General features: G+C 49.5%; 1 long non-coding RNA gene across 1 annotated transcript; it reads right to left on the reverse strand.

Moving 5' to 3' along the window:
• Nucleotides 1-277: 277 nt before the first annotated feature.
• On the reverse strand, nt 278-6,648 carry LOC122449200. The gene is made up of 3 exons (XR_006271924.1): nt 6,196-6,648; nt 981-1,068; nt 278-384 (listed from the first exon to the last, which is right to left on the reverse strand). It is a non-coding gene; the product is annotated as an uncharacterized LOC122449200 (long non-coding RNA).
• Between the last annotated feature and the right edge of the window lie 379 nt (nt 6,649-7,027).

Here is a 7,027-nt window from a genome sequence, read left to right on the forward strand (position 1 = left end):
TGCAAAGATGTGAAAGATGAGAAGGGAGAAATAATGGGCTTCAACCATGGAGAATCAAGTTAGACACTATGCAGAACTTCCTGATGTGAGGACTTTGCACCACTGGAATACAGAATGAAAAGTTGTGCTTGCCTGCTCGCTTTCTTGGGGATACATTTTAAAAGGAAAGGAAGGAAGGAGGGAACTAATGTTTCTGGATGGCTCTTTTGTCTGAAGCTATCCAGAAGCAAAGACAAGTTTTATCAAGAAATATGACTGCTGAGAAACTTGCCTTCTTCCAGGTTCTCTTCCTCATGGGTTCCCCTGTGGGAGGCAGAATGATTATTGTCTGGGTATTTGAGGTTACTGTGGTCTCAGGCCCTGATGGATCCCACACTGAGGACACTGGAAGCAAAGAGATCAAAGATTCACAGATCAAACCCCATATCCTAAAATATAACTACATGGGTCAAAAATTGACACAGTGTATGGTTATGCCAATCAAGACGGCTGTTTTCTTGCTCTCTGCACATCCCCTGCTCAACCAGCCCTGCTTCTCTCACATGAGGATGCAATCCTCTTTAATTATAGGACTTAATTAGTCCACAGTAATTCACAAGCCCACCTGATGTCAATTCCCCCTATAAATGGTAGCCTCCTTCTCCCCCAAGTAGGGAAGATTGCTGCTGGGTCCTGCCCACTGTCCTCCACACACGCTTCAATGTCACTCCAGGAGCTTTTGTGAACAATCCCCCTGTCTAATAAACCACTGATGTCTTGGTCACTGTCTCTGGGCTCTTCCTTCCGTCTTGAGGTTCAGCAACCACAAGGCTTGCAGGCCTATGGGGTGCAGCCCACACACAGAATACCCAGAGTCAGAGTATCTTAGTGTGGGAAATGGCTGAAGAAGCAACCTCTTCTCATCCAATCTCCCACTCACAGCAAGAATTCTTTCCACTGTGTTCCAGACAGATGGGCACTCACCTGTCATTGACACTCACCCATCATAGCTCCTGGATCAGTCCTCACACCCTCAAAAACAGGTGAATTGAATCACAGGTAGTTGGTGCAGGAAAATCTAGAGTCAGACTGAAGGCGAAGGTGTTGGGAAAGGAAAGTTAGGGAGACAAAGAATCCGATATGGGAATTTCTCAGCAGGGACTTTTCATGCATGTCCATGCGAACATGGGACAATTATGAATAAAGCTAGATGGATGCAGTTTGGGAAATTTGGAGCAGCCCGTTCTAATCCTATTGCTGAGCTCATTTTTTCCAACACTGTGATAAACTGGATTATATTTCTCTGTTCCACTGATGTTGGACTCGGCCTCCCCATTTGTTTTGGTGAAAGAACACGGGTAGAGTCAATAGCACACCAGTTCTGAGTCAAGGTCCTTAAAAGGCATGGGGCGGGGGTTGCTTCTGCCCATCCCATGAGCTCCTGGCATTCACCATGAGAATACACCCTGAGGGACTCCTGTTTCCAGGCGGTGGTGGTGGTTTAGTCATTAAGTCATGTCCAGATCTTGCGACCCCAAGACTATAGCCCATCAGGCTCCTCTGGGATAGTCCATGGGATTCTCCAGGAAAGAATACTGGAGTGGGTTGCCATTCCCTTCTCCAGGGGATCTTCCCGACCCAGGGATCAAACCCAGGTCTCCCGCATGGCAGGCGGATACTTTACCACCTGAGCCACCAGGGAAGCCCTTGTTCCCAGGAAGATGAGACAAAATAGACCGGACCTGAACCCAGTCCACATCCTGGGGCCAAACTTCGTCAACCTGACTTGTGTGTGTGTGTGTGTGTGCGCGCGTGTGTGTGTGCGCGCGCGCTCAGTTGTGTCTGACTCTTCGCGACCCCATGGGCTGTAGCCCACCAGACTCCTCTGTCCATGGGATTTCTCAGGCAAGATTAGCGGAGTGGGTTGCCATTTCCTTCTCCAGGGCATCTTCCCGATCCAGGGATTGAATCCAGGTCTCCTGCATTTCAAACACCCCACAAACCCATGAGTGAGAAAAAACTTAATGCTAAATAGCGTAAGCCACTGAGTTTAGGGATGTTTGTTATACAACATTATTGTAACAATAACTGACAGATATAGACTACCGTTCGTGAACTGAATAGCTGCTGTTTTTGTCACCCAGCCGCTATTCGTGTTTCCTCCCGTCACCACCTTTTCTTGCCTCCTGTAAGCCATCTCCTCTCCATCCCTCAGTCCTGTGCATTGAGTGGGGAAACTCACCCACAATATACATGCCTTTGGCCTTTGATCAATGGAGCATCACAGTCCCCAGACCACAATTTGTTCAGGAAATACCTGTTCCAGGATTGCTGGGAAAGGGACAGATGTGCTTTCCCGGTGGGCTTGGATCCAGGCAGGTGCAAGATCGGAAAGTCTGGAGCTGTCTCACAACTAGACTGAAGGAGCCTAGATGGGAGAGGAGCCAGCCATGAAGAAAGCAGAACCTAGACGTGGGGAGGGCTTCCCAGGTGGCATAAGCTGTAAAGAACCCGCCTGCCAAGGCAGGAGATGTAAGAGACACGGGTTCTATTCCTGGGTGGGGAAGATCCCCTGGAGGAGGGCACGGCAACCCATTCTAGTATCCTTGCTTGGAGAATCCCATGGACAGAAGAGACCAGTGGGTCTCAGACTTTCCTGCTAAATGAACTAAAAAAAAAAAATCCTTTTTAGATCAAGCCAGTTAGGCTGAATTTTCAGTTACTTGCAACTGAAATATTCCTGATTCGGTTCAGAAGACTTGCCTTCCAACCTACCAACCCAGGTACAAATCTCCCTTGGGTGACTCTGGTCCTCAGGAAAATACTGCTCTAGGGGATACAGGGGGGTGGGAATACAGGCCATGAGCACTGCCCTTCAGGCATTTACCGCACCAGGAAGGAAAAGCCAAACCACTACAAAAGGTTTAACTAATTGTTCCACACATCAACAACATGCATTTGCCACCTAGGCATCTTGGTTTACAGTTTCCTTCTTTTAACACCTAAATCAGAAGAAAAAAATGAAAGAAGTGGGTGGGAATGAGGCTTTTTATTGATCAGGCTTACCAAGAAACACAGCAAGGGTGGCAGAGACTCGGATGACTATCAGAACCATCTAGAGACATCCCCTGAAACTCCTCCATGAACAAAGACTGAACTTTTACAAGATTTGACATGTGCAGGGGTCACTCTGATAGACCCTGCCCCTAGGCACAGCTGCCCAGATCCATCACTATCCGGCCTTCAAGGCATCAAGAATCTCATGGCAATTTGCTGATTTGTTGATGCTGTTGTTTTCTTTTACAGTGTTTATAAAAGACTTTTCAAAGTACTTTCCCAGTACTTAAAAAAGAGTCTTTGGGGGGTAACCTGGGTCCATTTCCTCCAGGAAGACATGTAACAACTAATCAGCACCCTTCCCCTAGTGACAGCCCTTTGAAACAGGGCTGGAGGTGAGCCCCTAAAAAGAGATCCATACATGTGAAGGGTCAGTGGAAAAAGGATACCGCACCACACTACGCAGACTTAGAAGGCAAAGTTGTCGGACCAAGCAGTTTCTCGTCTCCATGACTGTGGCCAATGGGGTTCTCTCTACAGGAATACCATCTGCTTTATCTGCTTACCTGCCCAAGTTTTAGTCTACTTTTGCAATCAGCCCAAGCATCACCACCTCCAGAAAGCCATGGTAGATTATATTATTGGTCCATATATTCCCCACCCCTCCCAACTGGCCTGACCTTGTAGAAAGATTATACTTTCTGCTCTATTTATGGCCAACTTCCTCACATGTCTTGCTTCGGTCAATGCCGTGTTAGTGAGAGTGTTATATACTACTCTAGAGCAGAAGCCACTGCATGGCTCTGCCATTTCTCTTTTCTCTCTGCCAAAATCACTGCAGATGGGGACTGTAGCCATGAAATTAAAAGATGCTTGCTCCTTGGAATCGGAGAAGGCAATGGCACCCCACTCCACTACTCTTGCCTGGAAAATCCCATGGATGGAAGAGCATGGTGGGCTGCAGTCCATGGGGCTGCTAAGTGTCAGACACGACTGAGCAACTTCACTTTCACGCCTTGGAGAAGGAAATGGCAACCCACTCCAGTGTTCTTGCCTGGAGAATCCCAGGGACGGGGAAGCCTGGTGGGCTGCCATCTATGGGGTCGCACAGAGTTGGACACCACCGAAGCGACGCAGCAGCAGCAGCAGCAGCATGAATGTTCTTAATGCTGATAAATTGTTAAAATATTAAACATAGTTAAATAAATGTATGTATCTTTTACTATAAAATTTCAAATATGTACATGTGACATTGTGATTTATAGTAAGAAATAAATAGTTGGTCTTCTGACACATAGCTCCTAAAACATTTGGAATTCGCTAAAAGAGGATTAGTGGAGAAGGCAATGGCAACCCTTGGAAGAAAAGCTATGACAAACCTAGACAGCATATTAAAAAGCAGAGACATTACTTTGCTAACAAAGGTCCATCTAATTAAAGCTATGGTTTTTCCAGTAGTCAGGTATGGATGTGAGAGTTGAACTATAAAGAAAGCTGAGCACCGAAGAATTGATGCTTTTGAACTAAGGTGCTGTAAAAGACTCTTGAGTCCCTTGGACTGCAAGGAGATCCAACCAGTTCATCCTAAAGGAGATCAGTCCTGAATATTCATTGGAAGGACTGATGATGAAGTGGAAGCTCCAATACTTTGGCCACCTGATGGGAAGAACTGACTCATTTGAAATAAGACGCTGATGCTGGGAAAGACAGCAGGAGAAGGGGATGACAGAGGATGAGATGGTTGGATGGCATCACGGACTCGATGGAATGAGTTTGGGCAAGCTCTGGGTGCTGATGATGGACAGGAAAGCCAGGCGGTCTGCAGCCCATGGGGTCGCAAAGAGTCGGACACGACTGAGTGACTGAACTGAACTGAGAGCAGAAGCCATTGCACGCCTCTGCGATCTCTCTTTTCTCTCTGCCATTAAGACCAGCCAGACCCACGAAGGGACAGCACTTTGACCTTTGGCTCCAGAATGAAGGGAACATGAAGCAGAACCACAGGCGACCTCTGATGGAGAGGCATGCAAGTAAATAATACCTCGTTTGTTTTTAGCTACTTGAGTCACTGGAGCCATTCGTTACTGCAGCTCAATGTAGCCCAAGCTGACAGATACATTTCCCAGGGCAAATTTCAGCAGCCCCTATGTTATCATTGCATCTCATAAGCAATCCAGTTATATCAATTATTTCACTGTAATAAAATCATTTACTGTCTTCTCAAAGGACACATGGACAGAGGCCATGTCATTCTCACTAGGTTTCCCCAGTGCCTTGCACAAGGCGTGGAACACAGTAAGTCACCAAGAAACATGAATAAATAAATGGTCAAAGGATCCTAAAGCTCTGTACTGCCCTTTCCTCCTCCAGGAATGAAGCCCTCTCCTGAGGCCTTTTGCATGTTTGCACATAAATCCCCGTTTTCAAGGTGATACCAGGTGACAAAATTAAATCAAAGAACAAGCTGCAGCTGAACTGTACGAAACTACCATCCTGAATAACAGGAATTCGGAGAAGCATGACCGGGAGGACAGAGGGCCTTCTGAAAGACGTTCTCAAGTTTCTGATGTCCAAGGCAACCAGATTCAACAACCCCAGTAGGCTGGAGCAGAGGAGGGCCCAGTGGACGCTGAGCCTTCCACTCAGGCTTCTCTTTCGGGGCTGATAGAGCTTGTCGGCAAGGCAGTTTTCAAGAACCTATCCAGGTCAAGTTTTCAGCAGCTATGGCTGAAACCTTGAATCTCAACCCCAGCCCTGCGGCCTCTCTCCTGGTGAAACTTCAACCCCACGCAACTGCGACCTGGAAGAGAGGGCCCCATGAGTATCTTTTAAGACAGCATACAGAATCTACCTCTGGCTAGGGGAGGGGCAAAAACACCTCCCACACAGTCCCGCCCTCTGAATGAGCCCACATCTTCCAGTGCAGGGCATTCCCAACTGAGAGAGCACAGGGTCTGATTTCTGAGAATCTCTTGCTTTTCATAATATTTATTTCTCACCCTACCTGTGTGTCCAACACACACCATCTTATCTCAGCTCCTGCGTCAGACGCACACTAACCCAGAGGAGACAGACCTGGGCCAGGCCTTGCTGCCCAGTTACCAGGGGCAGCGAATACGTCTTCTTGGGGGATGAATGGAAGCAAACCACAATATTTACCCCGGGGGCGGACACGTGCTTGGGTGATCAACAAGGGGCCGGTGAAACGAGCTGGTGTTTAGACTCCATCTCCTCCTGCGAAGCTGTTTGTTTTTCCACTGCCCTGTTCCAAGCGGGGTGTACACCGAAGGGGCCCTGTATACAGTCTGCGTGTCACCCTGCTCCCGTCCGCTGCCCGCACTCATACGGACTCTAGAGATGGGGGCGGGGGCGCCCAGAGGAAAAGATGGGAGATTTCAATGCTATTGAGGGCAAGCAGGTGCAGGACGGAGTGTCCTGCAGGATGGCTGGGGACACGGGGGGCTGGGCCTGGGAATGACCTAGTGTGGGAGGGGGCAGGTAAGTGGAGTACCTGGCAGTCGGGGAGGCCCGAAGGTGGCCAGCTCTAGGGGTTAAGGCTGGCAGCCAACCTTCCCGCCCCCACCCCCACCCCCAAGTGCACGCTGCGGAATTTTGCCAGCACGAAGCAGAGTCACGAGCTGAGCCAGAGCAGCGGAGCGGGCAGGACATCATCAGCGCCGGGAGAGCACGCGCGCGTGGGTGGATGGGGGGGAAAGGGCTGGGAAGTGGGGGTGGGGGGGTCCTCGCATCCAACTGCCTCCCTCGCCGCCACCAGCCCGCTCGCCGCTGTAATTCCGCATCCCAGCTTCTCCTCGCCCCAACCCTAGAGAAAAAAATCTAGAGTCCGGGAGAGACTCTGGGGGAAGTGGGGGACGGGGCTTGCCCAGAGGGAGACTGTCGTTCAGCCCCGAGCGCCAGCCCTCCGCCCGCACTTTCTTCCCCGTCCCCCTGCCTCTCCCCCGCCCCCGCCCCCGGCTCCTCGTCGCCTGGC

This window comes from Cervus canadensis, chromosome 11 (genome assembly GCF_019320065.1).
Source record: "Cervus canadensis isolate Bull #8, Minnesota chromosome 11, ASM1932006v1, whole genome shotgun sequence".
In the NCBI taxonomy this organism is placed as follows: Eukaryota; Metazoa; Chordata; class Mammalia; order Artiodactyla; family Cervidae; genus Cervus; species Cervus canadensis.